The sequence below is a fragment of the Meriones unguiculatus genome, chromosome 4, assembly GCF_030254825.1.
Source record: "Meriones unguiculatus strain TT.TT164.6M chromosome 4, Bangor_MerUng_6.1, whole genome shotgun sequence".
Classification (NCBI taxonomy): domain Eukaryota; kingdom Metazoa; phylum Chordata; class Mammalia; order Rodentia; family Muridae; genus Meriones; species Meriones unguiculatus.
In genome coordinates this window covers 113,434,422-113,451,477 of record NC_083352.1, presented here as the reverse complement: position 1 = coordinate 113,451,477, position 17,056 = coordinate 113,434,422, and the positions used below count along the sequence as shown (strand labels likewise).

Here is a 17,056-nt window from a genome sequence, read left to right as displayed (position 1 = left end):
ACAGGCCATGCACACCAACATGGGCTCCACTGGCGATAAGGACCACGGACACCAGTGTGGCCCCAGGTGGCACCTGAGACCAAGGAGGGGTCACTTAGTTTTTATCCTAAGGTGGGTGGAACTATGTCTCATTCCCTCTCACAGGCTGAGTCCAGTTGGGGGGTTATCTGCCAGCAACCCCAGGTCATCAAGTTCTGGGAAAGGGGGCTTTGTGTAACAAGTTTGCCAGGGGAGAGAAAGATTATAAGATTTGCAAAGAAGTTTTACAAGGTGGAAGAGATTTATAGAATCTTGGCCCTTGGCGACCTAACCACCTCTGAAAGAAAAAAACAAACAAACAATAAACAAACATTTCTCAGGGATGTTAACACAAGGACCTGAGTTCAGATCTCCAGCACCCACATAAAAAGCTGGATGGAAGTTGGCATTCAGCCTCTGTAACCAGCACTGGAGGGAAAAGAAGGTCATAGACAGGTAGATTCTGGGAGAGCACTGGTCTGCCAGGCTGGCTAGATCTATGCTTTTACAGCTCAGGGAGGGCCTGTCTTATAAAATGAAGGTTGAGAGTGATTAAAAAAAAAATGAGGCACAGGCCTTGATCTCTGGCCTCCTTGTACACCTACATACACATGTGCACATAATACTCACACACACACACACACACACACACACACACACACACACACACACACAGCTTTTAATTCCAGCATTAGATAGAATGCAGAAGACAGCAGGAATTTAAGGCTAGCCTCAGAAAGAGATGGAGGCCAACCTGGGCTACTTGCCAGCCTGTCTCAAAACAAACAGCAACCAACCACCACCAGGAGGAAATGGCTTTTAGGAGAGAGGAACAAGGAAATTCTGTGTAATCGAAAGAAAGGTGAGCACTCTGGGTGACTGAGAAGACACAAGGACATCACAATGTAGCAGCTATGCAGTCCCAGGGTCACAGCAGCTGCTCCTAAAGCCAGGCTGGCTTTCCCAGCTACCCACAAGGAAGGCCGCTCCTAGCTTCGGTCCTGTTGCTGTGCTGAAGCACTTAGAATAAAGTTCCCCTGCTATGGGCCAGGCATGCTGGTGCGTGTCAGGAGGCAGAGGTAATAGCCAGGGCTACATGGTAAGACCCTCTCTCCCTTCTAAAAATTATTACCTTTTATCTCATGTGCATTGGTGTTTTGCCTGCATGGATGTCTGTGCGGGGGTCCTCTGCATGTCAGATCCCCTGTAACTGGAGTTACAGATGGTTGGGAGCTATCATGTGGGTGCTGGAAATTGTACCCAAGTTGTCTGGGAGAGTAGCTAAAGCATCTCCCCAGCTTTGAGACCCTGTCTTAAAAACAAACCCTCCACAGGCATACCCACAGTCCAACCCTAGTCTACCCAGTTTCCCATGGAGACTCTCTTTTCAAGTGATACTAGAATGTGTCAAGTTAACAGTTAAGACTAATCTGCACAAAGCCACTTGTGGGAGTGCACACACACGGAGGCAGGCTGTACAGACATGGAGCACACCTGAAGAGACAGAAAGACAGTCATATGGTATCCCTGAAGACAGAAAGATGAGGATGGGAAGGGGATCTCTTCCCTTTTTGGACTGTTTGCATTGTTCCCATCGTTACTTCTAGTCTTCTGGCGCTGGGAATTGAAGCCAGGCCCTGGTGCAGACTCTGCCACTCTTACCCCCTTCTCATTGTTATCTTGTTTTGACACAGGGTCTGATGGAGACAGGTTGGCCACAAACTCACTGCATAACAGAGGCTGGCCTTGATCCTCCTGCCTCCACCTCCCTCTCAAATGCTAGAATTAGAAGCATGTTGCCCCATTCTGGGATAACACTTTGTAAAATTTGCTTCTGACCTCTGCTACATTGTTGTCTTCTTTCTTTCTTTCTTTCTTTCTTTCTTTCTTTCTTTCTTTCTTTCTTTCTTTCTTTCTTTCTTTTTTTGAGACAGGGTTTTTCTGTGTAGCCTTGGCTCTCCTAGAACTAGCTCTGTAGACCAGGCTGGCCTTTAAACTCATAGAAATCTACTTTCCTCTGCCTTCCAAGTGCTCTGATTAATGGCTTGTGACACCACTGCCTGGCTACATTGTTGGTGTGGTTTCCAGCTCCTGGATTTGCTGTTGGAAGGTGGTGTGGGACTGTTAGGAGGTAGAGCCTAGTGGAAGAAAGCCAGGTCCCTGGGGACATGCTAGTGAAGGGGATGCTGAGACCTCCAGTTGCTATGAGGTAGGGCAAACTGCTCTGTCATGTACTTCTGTCTTGGCCACTGTTTGGCCACAAAAGCAATGCAGACAAATGACCATGGGCTGAGCCTCTGAAACTGTGAGCCAAAAGAAACTGTTCCTTCTTTTAACCTTTTCCCTCACTACGTAGCTTAAGCTAGACTTGACCTCATTGTAGTACTCAAAGAGGCCTTAAACTCCTATCTTAGCCTCCTATCTTGGCCTCCAGAGTGCTGAGACCAAAGGCCTGTGCTACCATGCCTACTGAAGTTTTTATTTCACATGAGTGTGCATGCAGGAGAATGTGCACATGTTTGCTCCTGGGCTTGAGGGTCATGCAGAGGTTGATGTTGGAAGGTGTCCTCCATTGCTTCCCCACCCTTTGGTTGCTGCTGTTTGGTTTTTGTTTTCTTTGTGGAGCCCTAGCTGTCTTGGACCTCAAATTCAGAGATCCACCTGCCTCTGCCTCCCGAGTGCTGGATCGAAGTGTGTGGCACCAATGACCCTAGTTTGTTTTGAGATAAGATCTCACCATCTAGCTGTCTGCTCTCACTAGGTGGACCAGGCTGGCCTGAAACTTAAGAGAGCTGCCCGCCTCTTCTTCCTTAGTGCTGGGATTAAAGACATGTTACCATCTCAGGTTCCCCGCCTTACTTTATGAGATAGAAGCACATTGATTCAGCTAGACTGGCCAGTCGGTCATCCTCAGGGCTTCCTGTCTCTGCCTCTGCAGTGCAGGGATCACAGGTATGCACTGCTGAACTCTTTATGCAGGTGCTGGGGTTTGAATTGAGGTCTGAATGCTTGTATGGCAAGCACTTTACTGAAGAAGCCATTCCCCCCCCCCCCTTTTTTTTTAATAGGATGTTGTACAGTTCAGTCTGGTCTGGAACTTACAATGCTACTGAGGATGAATGAATGCCTCCTGCTTCCATCTTCCAAGTGCTAGGATTATGGCATGTGAATCCAGAGCTGGCCAGTCCCCTTGAGTATATCCAGCCCTGGAATTGCTGGGTCATATGGCGACCCTGCATTTACCATCCAAAGTACAGCTCAGACATTCATCTTGCAAAATGGCTTCATGCCACATTTTACAGTTCCACCAGTAATGCATGAAACTTCCACATTTTCCACAATCTAGCAGCACATTTTTATTTTATTTATTTATTTATTTGAGACATCCTACAATGGGCGCCGTTTTAGTTTTCTCTTCTTGTTGCTGTGATAAAATACTCTGACAAAAGCAATTAAAGGATGAAGTTTTTTATTTTGGCTCACAGTTCAAGGGGAAGCTCATAGTCTTTCAGGGGGAAGTGGAGGTTCTGCAACAGATCCTGGCCCATCCCGTCCAAACTCAGGAAGCAAAAAGCAATGAAGGAGCACTACTGTTCATCTCCTTTTCTGTATTTATAGGATCCCTCTGGGGAACGGTGCCACTCTGGATAAGCGGGTCATCCCACCTCGGTTAACACAGTCAGGACAACCCTCCCAGGCAGGCCCAGAGGTCCACCTCCCGAGGGAGTCTAGATTCCTGTCAAGTTGACAGTGAACACTAACCATCATGCTTGGGAGAGAGAGGCAGGCAGATCTTTGTGACTTTGGGGCCAGCCTAGTCTACATGGTGAGCCCCAGGCCATCCAGAGCTAGTGAGAAACTTGTCTCAAAAGACAGAACAATGCAAATTAAACAACAACAACAACAACAACAAAAAAAAACCAAAAACCAAAAAACAAAACACTTAACCATCACTGGTACTTTTAGAATATTTCATAGGGAGTGATTCCCCACTTCCTGCAAATACACTTAATCTCTCTCAGGAAAGCTGGGTGACTTGGTTTATGCCTGTAATCCCAACCCTGAGGAAACAGAAACCGGAGAATTGCCATGAGTTTGAGGCCAGTTTGGGCTACATAGTACTAAGTTCCTGTTCAACTTGGCTACAGAGAGAAACCTTGTATCATTAAGAAAAACACAAACAAGCAGACCAGAAACCAAAAAGCAAGCCAGGCATGGTGGCACTTGGAAGGTTGAGGCAGGTTAAGGGGGGAGGGAATACAAGGTCATTTTCAGCTATGTAGAAAATTCTAGGCCAGCCTGGGCTACAAGAGAAGCTGTTTTAAATAAATTGAATGAAAACAACAACAACAAACCCCGAACAAACAAGAAAAACAAAGTTTTAGAGAAGAGAAAAACAACAGCCAACCAGACAGGAGTTGGCTTTCCAATTTAGCCAGCTAGGGAGAGCCACTCGCAGGTCACAGGCAGGGCAAGTTGGCTGCAGGGAGCTCCAGGCCAGTTGCAATTGGCTGCCAGGCCGTCCATGACACACACACACAAAATCACAGGTCGTCAGAGCCGATTTTTAAAGAAGGACGGGGAGCGGCCAGTTTGGCTGCTCTTGAGGACTGGCGCTTCTCAGACGTGTTTCCCCAACTCTAAATGAAACAGAGTCTCCACCGGCCCTAGACCGCCTCCGTCTGTCCCCGGCTTGCTCCCTCTAAGCCAGGATCCCCGCACGGCTGTGAAGCGGTTCAGACAACAGCCTGGGGGGAGGTGGGCCGGTGCCAGCGCACTTTCAGCCCCGGTCTTTTCAAGCGGGGTTCTTAGACATGCGCAGTACTCCGGCCCGAGTCGCTCAGTTTCAACTGCGGGGAAACTTCAGACTGTAACGACTGCCGTGAGGCAAGATGGAAGGGAAACGGGGGGGTGGGGGGGGAATCACACCTTCGCTTAGTAACGCCTGCTAGCCCCAAGCCTGGAACCGGCACATGTAATTGTAGCTTAGTCAGCGCACACTTCAGGCTTGATGCGGTTCTTGGGTCTCCGTTGAACCGTGTCTCCAGCTGTTGCTGCTATTAATCAGGTGAGGCGCAGAAAACTCAAGAAACCAGCCATTATCGCCCAGCTCTGAAAGCAGCAGAGCAGGCTTAGCCTGTCGACGGGGTTAAGGGCTAAAAATCGTTATTTGTTTATTCATTTAACCAATCAATTAGTGATACCCGAGGACTCCATCATGCCTCAACCTCACTGAGCTACATTCTCAGCCCACTTTTTAATTTAATTTTATTATTTGCTTTTTTGAAAAGTTGAGAAAAGATTTTGCTAAGTTGGCCGGCTGGTCTTGAACGTGTGATAATCCTGCCTCAGGCTCCCAAATACCAGGGATCTAGCACTACAGTTTTTTTTTTCTTTTTTCCCCCCCTCTTTTCCTCAGTGCTTGAGATTAAGCCTATGGCTTTGTGCATACTAGGCAAATGCCGTCTCACTGAGCTATCTTCCCCTCAGCCTATAGCAACAGCATAAAAGAGAGGATGAATTGGGGTACATACAGGGACAGTCTTTGGGATCCAGGCACAGAGGCTCACCCCAGCCATGAGGAGGCAGGGCCAGGAGGAACACTGGGGGGTTCAGGCAAACCTGGACTACTTAGCAAATTCTTAGACAGCCTGTGCTAAAGAGTGAGACCAGACCCTGTAACAGTCAAACTGAAGGGAAGCAGAGCCCCTGGGCCAGATCACTCAACCAAGAGGCATTCAGTCACCTGCTCACCTGAAAGCCCAAGGCAGAAACATTCACTTGCGCTCCTGCATTCCAGTGCATCTGGAGATGGCCAGGTGGCCGGGTTTCCCGGATTCCCGCTACCGTGAGATACCAGGGATTGTTTGTTTGAGCTAGGGAGAGTGGGATATTGAGAGAGAAACAAACAAACAAACAAACAAACAAACAAACAAACAAACAAAAAACGTGTGTGTGTTGGGGGCAGGGGCAGTATAGTATCCCTCCTGACTGATTCCAATGCTGACTGCATTTGAAGCTTAATTGTGAGTTGACGGGATGTTTCAGCTGTGACAGCCACCTGGTGACCACAAGACTTTAGGCTACAGTAGGAACACCAGCATGCCGTGATGGGCGGGGACCATTTTAACACTCTCAAACTCCATCAGCAGGCTCTGTAGCAGGCTGCCTTTAGAATTGTTGTCTGCTTTTATTTATTTATTTATTTTATTTTGTTTTTTCAAGACAGGGTTTCTCTGTGTAGCCCAGGCTGTCCTGGAACTCACTCTGTAGACCAGGATGGCCTAGAACTCAGGAATCTGCTTGCCTCTGCCTCCTGAATGCTGGGATTAAAGACATGGGCCATTACTGCATGGCCCTGTTGCTACTCTTGATTTTAGCAAAAAGGCCAAGAACTGAGCTACAGGAATGTTCCATGAGATGGTTAAATGTCTTTGTTGCTTGTGCATTGGTGGAGAGGTACAAACTGGAAGAGCCTGAGAGTCTTGGCCAGGTATATATCCTCAGTCAAGTGACTGATTTGTTCAAAGCCTCCATTTACTCATCTGTGAAATGGGGGTAATCAGCATTCATGCAATGATTAAATGGATGGGGATGGGATGAAGAATTACAAACAATTCTTGAAAAGCTGAGTGTGCTGCTTCCCTTCAGATCCCAGGAGGACTGCTGTTTGAGACCGGCTTGGGCTGTAGTATAAGACCCTGCCTCAAAAAACAAACAAACAAACAAACAAACAATACAAAACAAAACAAAAAAACCCCACAAAAACCTCATTAGGAAAACAAAAATAAAATCCCAAAGTACTTGAAACATTTAAGTGCTCTTTAGGTGCTGTCCTCCCTTCTTTTATTTTTCTTTTCTTTCTTTATTTTGAGGCAGGGTTTCTCTGCATAGCCCTCCCTGTCCTGGACTTTGTAGACCAGGCTGGCCTCAGGCTCACAGAGATCCGCCTGCCTCTGCCTCCCCAAGCGCTGGGATTACAGGCTTGCGCCACTGCACCCAGCTGACTACCTTCCCTTCTTGACCTGAGTCCCACAACACCCAGCTCTCCTCCTTTGGAAATGTTCGAGTGTACAGAAAACTCGAGAGTCTGTGAGAAACTTGGGTTGCGGGTACAGCTCAATGCTAGAGTACTTAGCTTGCGGAAAGCTCCAGGTTCAATCCCAGCACCCAAAGCAGCAAGACCAAACTAAACATACTGAGCGCTTTTTGTTCTTCACATATAGAGCATGAAATATGACCAGTAGAATACCTTCCTCTTTGAAATTTGAACTAATTTTCCTCCCTCCCTCCTTTCTTCCCTTTCTCTCTTTCTTCCTTCCAATAGGGTCTTACTGTGTAGCATGCTTGGCCTGGCACTCCTGACAAGCCTGCTGCCTCAGCCTCCGGAGTCCTGGGATTACAGGGCACCACGTGCAGGCTGGCCTGGAATTTCAGGCGTACTGGAGGATAACCTTGAACTCCTTATCTTCCTTTTACCTCCCAACTGCAAGGATTAGAGGTGTGTCCTAGCAGGCCTGGCTCTAATGCTAATCTTGTCAGGCAAGTAAGCGTCGGGGCACTCAAAGGACAGGAATGTGCAAGGAGGCTGTTCATAGGGCTGGCAGCTGCTGGAGACTCCTGCCTGGGCCCTCAGCCCCTGTCAGCTTCAGTTCCCTCTGTGGATTCTCATAGTGGGAGAGCTGGGGCCGGGAAGGAGGAAGTAGGAGCTGTCCGCCATGGTAAGCCCTTCTCACCTGTGCTTCCTTGGAAACAGTCTTAGAATCAACCGTAATTCAAAGAAGGGGTCACAAGTCAACCCCTTCTTGGAGGAGTGGTCTGGGCAAAGGAGGAGGAGGGTAGGCATCTTCGCCGGCCTGCCGGATGCTACTGCGTAGTGCAAGACCACCCACATATCCCAAAGTAGCATGTCTGGCTTCTATTTGGATCTTCTTCAGACACACTTGAATATGTATTTTTCATTGTCCATGTCAGTTACACTTGGAATATATACATATCTATGATGTGTATAAATATGTATACATTTCAGTATAATACTGCACTTGAATCAATAATTATCTTTTAACGTACTTTTATTATATTATTACAAAATTATTATTATTATAAATTTTAAGAGAGGGTTTTTTTGTGCAGCCCTGGCTGTCCTGAACCCCTTTTGTAGACCATGATGGCCTTCAGCTCACAGAGATCTGCCTACCTCTGCCTCCTGAGTGCTGGGATTAAGGGTGTGCACCACCACCTGACCGGCGTGGGAAATCCTGGCAGTGACGTGGGGGGAGGGGGGGAGCTAGGGTAGGGTTAATTTTACTCACTTGAAGACATATCCCAAGATGTCTATTTTATCCTACGAACCCACTAACTCCAAATTTCTTTCAAAGTCCATTTTACATAAAAACTATCCAAAAGCCAGGAACGCTGATGCCACGCCTTTAACCCAGCACTAGGGAGGCAGAGGCAGCCTGGTCTACATTTATTGCATTTGCCTTTGACCTTTATTTATTTATTTATTTTGGTCAGATTTAAACATTTTTTCATAATTTTTTTTTTTTTTTTTTTTTTAAGTCCAGGCTGGCCTTAAATCCCTGTTTTGGCGGATGGCTTTGAATTTTTGTTTTTTCTACCTCTACATGGTGTTCTGCGTTTGTTTTTTAGTTTCTTTTTCCTGTTACATTCAGGTCACTTATTTTGGTTTGTATTGGCAAGAACATTATCTAGCTAGCCTTCTCCTCCCTGCATCTCATCCTATCAGGAGATAGGTAGTGACAATTTGAGCCACTTTCTTGGTGACAGCAAGTTTACGGCAGGCACACTCGGGTAAGGTTGTGTCTCTTGGTTCTCTCCACTGTAACGCGACTGTTTCCTGGTGTAAATCACGATGCCAGAGACCACACCTGGGGACTGAACACCTTGAACACCTTGTGACCCAAAACTCTTTCAACCAGTGACTTAGCAGGACTCTTGACCTTAGTTTGCTCGTCTGAAAAGTAAGGACGACGCCCCCTCAGCTGCTGATCTTGTGGACCCGTGCTTGGCGCACAATGAACACTCCGTAGATGTCAGGAATTCCAGGATGGAGCCAAGCACGCGGGAAAACTAATGCAAGACGCCCGTTCCAGCTCTTGGGAGGGCTGACAGGGGCTCATGCCGCGTGGCCACGCCCCTCGTCGCGCGCACGGCCCCCTGGGACCCGTAGTGCTGGGCGTGGCCGCGGAACTACAAATCCCAGCGGCCCCCGCGCCGCAGCTTCAGCGGCAGCCGCCTTAGCTCCTCAGAGCGCCGGCGGCGGGCTCAGCGGAGTCGGTGTCGGCGGCTGGGGCTGAGCTGTGAGTTTCCGATCGAGAGCAGCATTGGGGAAGATGGCGGCTAGCGGTGAGTAGAGAGAAAGGCAGCAGCGGACGACGGGCGAAGCCGGCGGCATGGCCTGGGGCGGGGGTCTCTGGGTCGCCAGCAACGGGCGGCGCAGGCGACAGGGATCGGGGCGGGTGGCACTGGGCTCCGGGGCCCGCGCAGGGTCGCGAGGAGTTCGCGGCCGCGGCCTCTGCCGCTGGAGCTCCCCCCGCGGAGTCCCGCGGTGGTCGGAGCGGCTCAGCGCAGCCTGCCCTTCCCGCCGCCGCCGCCGCCGCCGCCCCGGCGGGGCGGACGCGGGCGGCTCCTCGGGCAGGAGCTGCGGCTCCGCTGCGCGGCGAGCTGCGAGCGGGCGCGGCGGACGCGGAGTCTGCGGTGCGCGCCCGGGGACGCGTGGGGCGAGCGCGGGGTGTGTGCCTGGCGAGGGCAGGGTCCGGCGTGTGCGTGTGTGTGTGCGCGCGGAGGGGACGTGGGGTCCGCGGGATGTGCCAGGTGTGTGGTGCGGCTCCGGAGCCCGGGAGGTGTGTGGGGCTGGCTGCGGGGCGAGTGCGGAGTCTGCAGGGTTGGGTGCGGGGCGTGGGAGAGGAGTGCGGTGTGCGAGGTGTGCGCCGGGCGAAGGGAGGTGTGAGAAATGAGTGCGGGATCGGTGGTCCGTGTGGGGCGAGCGCGGGGCGGGTGATGCTCTGCGGATGGAGAGTTGGGAGTGTTTCTGGCGTGGTGCGGGGTCTGCTGTCCGGGTGGGGTGAGTGTGGGGTCTGCCCTGTGTGCGGCGTGGATGCGGGCTCTGCCGCCTGGTATCGCCTATCACCGGGATCACTTTCACCTTCCGAAATCCCTCGCCTCGCTTCGTCCATTGATTCTGTTTGCAATAGTTGAAACAACCGAGCCGCACAGCCTGGGAGAGAAGTGGGAGGCAGCGTTACTTCGTAGACAGTTTGAGGTTGTCCAGGGTGGAAAAGTTAACCAGAAGAGTAGCTGGGAGAGGCCAGAGCATCTTGGGCCCACGGAACAGGAGCCTAGAACTCTAGAACTCCACACTGTATGGCAGGGAAGGTTGTAGACAGTCTTGAAGTCGGGAAACTTTACCCCCTCCCAAATGCGAAGACTTCCCTTTTTTTTTTTTTTTTTTTTTTTTGCAGTTTCTGAATAGCGCTTCAAAGCCAACTTGTTTTTGTAATTAAGCTTGTGCGGTTTAAAAAAAAAACACAAAAAAACAAAACAAACAAACAAACAAAAAAAAACCCCAGGAAGGCGAGCCCCCTGTCTGCTGCAGGGCCAAGAGGACCGAGTACTGTGTCTGGGTTGCTGTGGCCCCAGATATAAACGCTCGCCCTCGGATTGGCTGGCCGATCTCTGCCTCGAGAAAGCCTCAGCGTTTGTTTCTGCAGGTTGTTGCAGAAATGAGATGCTGGAGCCAGGGCTGTGTGGATTCCAGTTCTTCAGCAGTACTGCTGTGGACTAACACGGCAGTGCAAACGTTTATGTTCATTTGTTCTTTTGAAAAGTTAAATGACTAGCATTATTTTTTTAGCATGGGTTTTTCCACGTCTCATACCCAACTGAGAAGGTATAAAAACACCGAAAAAGGAATCTTTTGCATTCTAGAGCCTCTCTGAGGCAGTGACTGTTAGCATATCTTGGAGTATGTGTGGCTTTGGGATTAAAGACTTTAACATTTTTCCTTCCTTCCTTCCTTCCTTCCTTCCTTCCTTCCTTCCTTCCTTCCTTCTTTCTTCCTCTTTTATTTCTTTCTTTTCCTCCTTTTTTTATTTTATTTTTTAGAGACAGGTTTTTCTGTGTAGCTTTGGCTGTCCTGGACTCGATTTGAAGATCAGCTGGCTTTGAATTTTACAGTGATCCTCCTGCCTCTGCCTCCCTGAGTGCTGGGATTATAGGCAAGGGCCACCACACCCTGCTAAGACTTTAATATTTTCATTTGAAATAAACCCCAGTTAATATGTACTGAAAGCAAGAACAGGGAGAAATGAGGTGGGATCGTGTTTTGCTATCTTAAAACCTGTAGGAGCTGGAGAGATGGCTCCCACCTGAGGACCTGGAGTTGAGTCCCAGCATTCAGCAACCGTCTGTAGCTCCAATTCCTGGGATCAGTCGCCCTCTTCTGGTGTCTGTGAGCATCAGGCGTCCACCTGGTGCATGGATTTACATAAATTAAAATAAATCTTGGTAACTGTTAGAAAGGCTTTTTGAATTAAGTGCTTCTGTTGTTTGATGTACTAAAAACCTTAAAGAAATAACAGTTTGTGGGATGTAGAACCCTGAGGCTTGATTGTAAGGCGAAGCCTCTGTTTGTAACCTGTAAAATGATACCTACCACTGTAGCTCCTGTGTCACTGGGATTTACTTCAGGTTCTGAATGTAAATGAGCAGCAATCTAAACTGCCTGTGATCCTAAATTATAGGGTATTTTATATGTTGATAGAAAAGACTTAATTGTTCAATCAGCATTAAAAAACTCTAGCTTTTGGCATATAGGAAGAAGTGCATTTCCTAGTTGGGAATTGTGGACTGGGTTGGAGGCTATAATTGTAAGCAGTTACAGGGAATGTTTCTATTGGAAAACAGCCTTTAACTGAAGAGGTCTTCAAAGCACTAACTTCAGCATATAATCAACAAGATTGTATATATGTGTTTTTTAAAGATTATTTTATTTTATATGTGTATTTTGCCTGCATGTACACACTTGTTGCCTGAAAAGGTCAGAAGAGGGTGTCAGATCCCCTGGAACTGGATTTAAGGTTGTTTTGTGAGCTGGGCATGGTGGCATACGCCTTTAACACTAGCACTCAGGAGGCAGAGGCAGGTGGATCTCTGAGGCCAGCCTTGTCTACAGAGTGAGCTCCAGGACAGCCAGGGCTACACAGTGAAACCCTGTCTTGAAAAACAAAAACAAAACAAACAAATGAAAAAAGTTTGTGAGCCACCGTGAGACTGTTGGCAATCAAACCTGGGTGCTCTGCAGGGACAGCCAGTTCTCTTAATCACTGAGCCACCTCTCCAGCCCCCCAAATTTCCATGTGTAGGGTGCACCACATCTGTGCCTGGTGTCTGTGTAGGCCAGAAGAGGGTGTTAGATTCCTTGGAACTGAGTTACAAATAGTGAGGTGCCATGTAGTTGCTGGGATTTAAACCCTGGTTCTCTGAAAGTGTAGCAAATGCTTTTAACCACTGAGCCATCTTTCCATCCCCTGTGTTTTGTTTGGTCTTGAACTCATGGTCTGCCTTGCCTCACCCTCCCAAGTGCAGGTATGATGTCTTATCTAGCTAGGATTACCACTTTTTGTAAGTCTTTGAATCATTAAATTAATTAGTTTAGGATAGCTACTGTATCTGTAGCCTAGATAGGCCTTGATTGAGCTCAGCCTCCTGCGTCAGCTGCTCAGGTGAGACTGTAGGCATATTCCACTTTGTTTTGCTAGAATGGTTTTTAAAAATTACGACAGGGGAGTTGGAGAGATGGCTTAGTAGTTAGGAGTACTTGCAGCTTTTCCAGAGGGCCCAGTTTGGTTCCCAGTACCCACATGGCAGCTCACAACCTATTGAAACTTCAGCTCCATGGCATCCAGTGCCCTTCTCAGTCTTCCCCAGGCTCCTTCACATGCTGCACATACATACATGTAGCAAACAGTCATACACATAAAAGAAAAATAACATTTGCACAATTCTGATAGTTCATTAAACTGATTTGATGGGCACCGGAGAGGAGGCTTAGTGGTGAAGAGAGCTTGCAGCTTTTCCAGAGGACTTGGGTTTGGTTCCCAGCACCATTAAGGCAGCTCATCCGTCTGTCGCTTCAGTTCCAGGGGATCTCTTGCTCTCTTTTAGCCTCCATAGTTTCTTGCATTCATGTGGTGGACATAAATTCACGAAGGCACACATACATTAGGACATGATCTTAGAAAACAACAACCCAGGAATGATAATAGAGCTGGGTTTAAATTTATATAGCTTTATGTGTGTAAATATTTGCCTGCATATATATCTGTGTACCATATGTGTGCTTGGTGCCTGAGGAGGATTCCAATCCCCTGGGCCTGCAGTTATAGACAGTTGTGAGCTGCCATGTGGTTGCTTGGATCCGTGAGTGCTCTGCAAGAGCAGCCAGCACTCTTAATCCCTGAGCCATTTCTCCAGCCCTATGTCTACATTTTTTTGAGTGCTAGACCAAACCTATGCTGTACCCACTGATCCACACTCCTAGCCAATCTCATTATGCTTTGAAAGTGATTTTAGGGTGCATTTTCCCTGGTATAAAAATTTCTGTGGGCACCTCCACCCTCTTGGGAAGGAAGGAGGGCCGTGGATCTTCTTTCTGTGAGATGTGTGAACAAAATACTTCTTTGAGATGATCACTTATAACGAGTGTTTATTTTGGGTGCTGGGCTGGAATCCCGAGGCAAGGCCGCATGCATGCTAGGCAAGTGCTCTGCCACTAAAGTGCATCCCCAGCCCATTCATTCCTTTTTTATATTTTTTCCCCTTACAATAGAGAACAGAGTAGCTTTTAATTCAGATCTATTTGTAAGTCATTTTATTACTTTATGAATATTTTGTCTCCATGCATGTTATGTATCACAATGCCTGCTGTGGTCAGAAGAGGCTGCTTGATCCTCTGGGAGTGGAGTTACAGATGGTTGTGGCTGCCTCTGTGCAGGTGCTGGGAATTGAACCGAGATCCCCTGCAAGAGTAACAAGCGCTCCTAACCACTGCGCCAACTCTCCAGCCCCAACAACTAAATTTTTTTTTTTTTTTTTTAATGTGTGTGTGCGTCCGTGTGTTCATGTGCACCACTTATATTTGCCAAGAAGTCCATTTTGGCCCATTGGAAAATAAGGTTTCTTGCTATGTCAGGGACGTCCTACTAATGAAAAAGTAACTTACAAAATCAGTCTTGGGTAGAGAGGTAGCTCCGTGGGTGAAGGTGCTTGGGCAACCTGGCGGCCTGATTTCGGTTCCTGCACCTCATTATTGGATCAGACTCCTGAAAGTCTGTGCGTATGCGCAGACACACAGCACAGCCATCCAGTCTTCGGTGCCGTAGCCGTGTGATGCTAGAATAGCTCCTGTGAAGTTGAAAACTCCTTCTTGAGAATAATTTTAAAGTCTCTTTTAGTTTGGGTAATAGGGTTGGATGAAACATGTCCTGTCTCTAATTGGTTGTTGATGTAAATGGCTTTAGGGTTTCTTTTTTGCATTTTAAAAGTCTGTGATTTTAATTCTCTGCCAGAGGATGTACTTTTGAAACTTTTAATTTGTTGGAAGTTTAGAATGACTATTGCCTTGGGTGACAGTTTGTCCACATAGCAAACTGGCCACAATTTAATACCCTCCTTACTCTGCCGATGCTGCCTGGGATTGGAAAAACAGGAGTTCGTGTTGCCCCTCATCCACTGAGAAGGGCTTGCTGCCGCAGCCGGGATTGCCCTGCCGTGAGCACACACAGTAGCACGGCACAGGCTCTTTGCTGTGTGGATTGGCTAGGGGCTCCCGGAGCCAAACATTAGCGCTGGAGCTGAACGTTCGCTTTTCCCGTGGTAAATTGAAAGGCTGTGACTGTTGCGGTGCAGGGAGTTCTGAGGTGGAGTGCTGCTGCCAAATGTGGCTCTCTCTGAGTGCCTTCTAGGATGGGAGGGGCCTGGGAGGGGGCGCTCAGCGGTTAGTGTGGAGGAGGGGCTCTGTGGACCCTAAGCGGGCTTAGTTAATGTTTGTTAGGTAAATATATATCCATTGTTTTCTGAGAGGATGTCTGGGGATTCTTTTGGGCCAAGGATACATTTTATCCATAGCAAACCTGTTTTCAAACCCCCAACAAATGATGGAATTGACTCGATTTAATCACTTTTCCTTTTCCCATCTCTGTTGGAAAGTTGTTAAAGAACAGGAAAATGGCCAAAGGATGCTCAGCAGGAGTGAGGCCAGTTCACCACACACTAGATAATCTTCTTAGCCTGCGAATGCAGCATAAGAATGCAGTTGCCAATTTGTCAGCATTCATTTAGCTTGGTAGGAATTGCTGTCTAGGTCAGTTTACAGTGGGGCAGTAATAAAGGCATATTTAACTAATCATACCTTAGTCACGTGGGGAAGGAGTCTCACCTGACTGACCAGCCATGTCTTGAAAAGAAATGTTCTCAGAGCAAAATGGACTAGTGTCCTTCCCCAGTTTGTTAGGAACACCTGTGTCCTGTTTTTCCTTCTCTGCTAATATTTGTGTTGATGGATTCAAGAAGAGCTGTGGCTTCTTGGTAGACTCTTCTATACTGCTGTTGTGTTGACAGGTCAGATTTCCTTGCTTAGAGGTTGCTATGAGGGCTGAAACGTCACTGTACTACTGAATTAATTTTTGGTTATCCATGGAATGGTGGGAAGAGAACCCTGGCCCTGGGTTGGAGTGGTGATGGATGGTGGATGGGAAGGCTGCAGAGGGCTTCACTGTCCTCAGGTGGGTGAGCCTGATGGTTGGTTGAATGTTAATTGATAGGTTAAATCCCATTATACTAAACTCCAGGGGACTGGCTGCATTATTTTGTTGTACCAGAGTAAGGATTTATTAGATATTGGTCCTTTTGTGTTGCTATAAGGCTAAGGTATGTTGAAAATTTTCTGTTTATTTTACCAATTTGACAAGTTGTTACTCACAAACCTTCCATTTTTACTGCTTTTGGACAAAGGGCGGAGAACCCACGGTCTTTTGGGGAGATAATTAACCACCTGTGTTTGAGTCCCTTCATTGAGCTAGCTCAGCAACCTATCTAGTAAGATTTTACTGAATGTTGCATATTCAAATGTGATCAGAGGAAATGAGACTCCAGGTTGTCAGGCGATTGCTGGTAATCTAGTCTGTTCTTGGAAACTTAAGACTAATAAATGCCCTTTTTTTTCTGGTATAAAATGTCTTAAGAAGGGACATCCTGGCCCTTTTCAGAGTTTGAGACATTTAGATCTCTCATTAGGGTAGTTCTCCCCTTTTAACATTTGATGGTGATATCCCAGTCTTTACAGTTGACAAATTTGATACAAAGTTGTTTTTCAGAAGCTGGTTTAATTTATCTATGAGAAAAAGTCTATCCTGTATTTAGTCAGAAGTATGCTTTATCTCCTGTTATGTTCATTTTACTGGCGTTTTACCAAACTAAAGCTATTTGTAGCTCACCATACCCAAGGTTGGTGACTTTTAGTTTGCTTAGAGTTTTGGTTGGTTTAGCAAGACATTTTCGAAAGCATTCTTTTCAGTAGATGGTCCATGAAGGAGGGAAATCTGAAAGAGGGATTTCAAAGCAACCCAAGCAGCATTTGAAAGTCTCTGGTCTTGAGAATAATGACTGGCGGGCAGGCAGGAAGCCTGCAGCTGTGCTGTGGCATTGTTCCTCCATTGCTGGCATGTGAGACCTCCACTACAATAGAGGAGAAAGCCTGGAGAGGGAGAGAAAGGCAGCCCTAGGAAAAGGGGAGCTTTCAGCGTGAACACTGTGTAACCGAAATCCAAGACTGAGTTATTTTACTTAAGAGCAATTGTTTCTCATAATCTGTCCCAAACTGACATTTTTATAATGAAAGTTAAATGCTATTGTAAGAGCAGCAGGATCTTTTACTCAGTTTCAAAACAGCTGAAAAAGATACATGTTAAGAAAGCCTGGAAGTGGTTTCCCTCTTCTGCTGTCTGGGCAATATTGT

The 17,056-nt window shown here is 47.4% G+C and overlaps 1 protein-coding gene across 3 annotated transcripts in view; it reads left to right on the top strand.

The window, feature by feature from the left end:
* Positions 1 to 9,251: 9,251 nt before the first annotated feature.
* The window catches only part of Ncoa3 (nuclear receptor coactivator 3), a 78,588-nt gene continuing 70,783 nt past the window's right edge, over positions 9,252 to 17,056 (top strand). For 2 of the 3 annotated variants that reach the window (XM_021637960.2, XM_021637951.2), the window contains exon 1: positions 9,262 to 9,387. The gene's annotated coding sequence lies outside the window, so the exon portion shown is untranslated. Of the gene's footprint in view, positions 9,388 to 17,056 lie in introns of all 3 variants that reach the window. The other variant, XM_060382809.1, reaches the window with a different exon arrangement.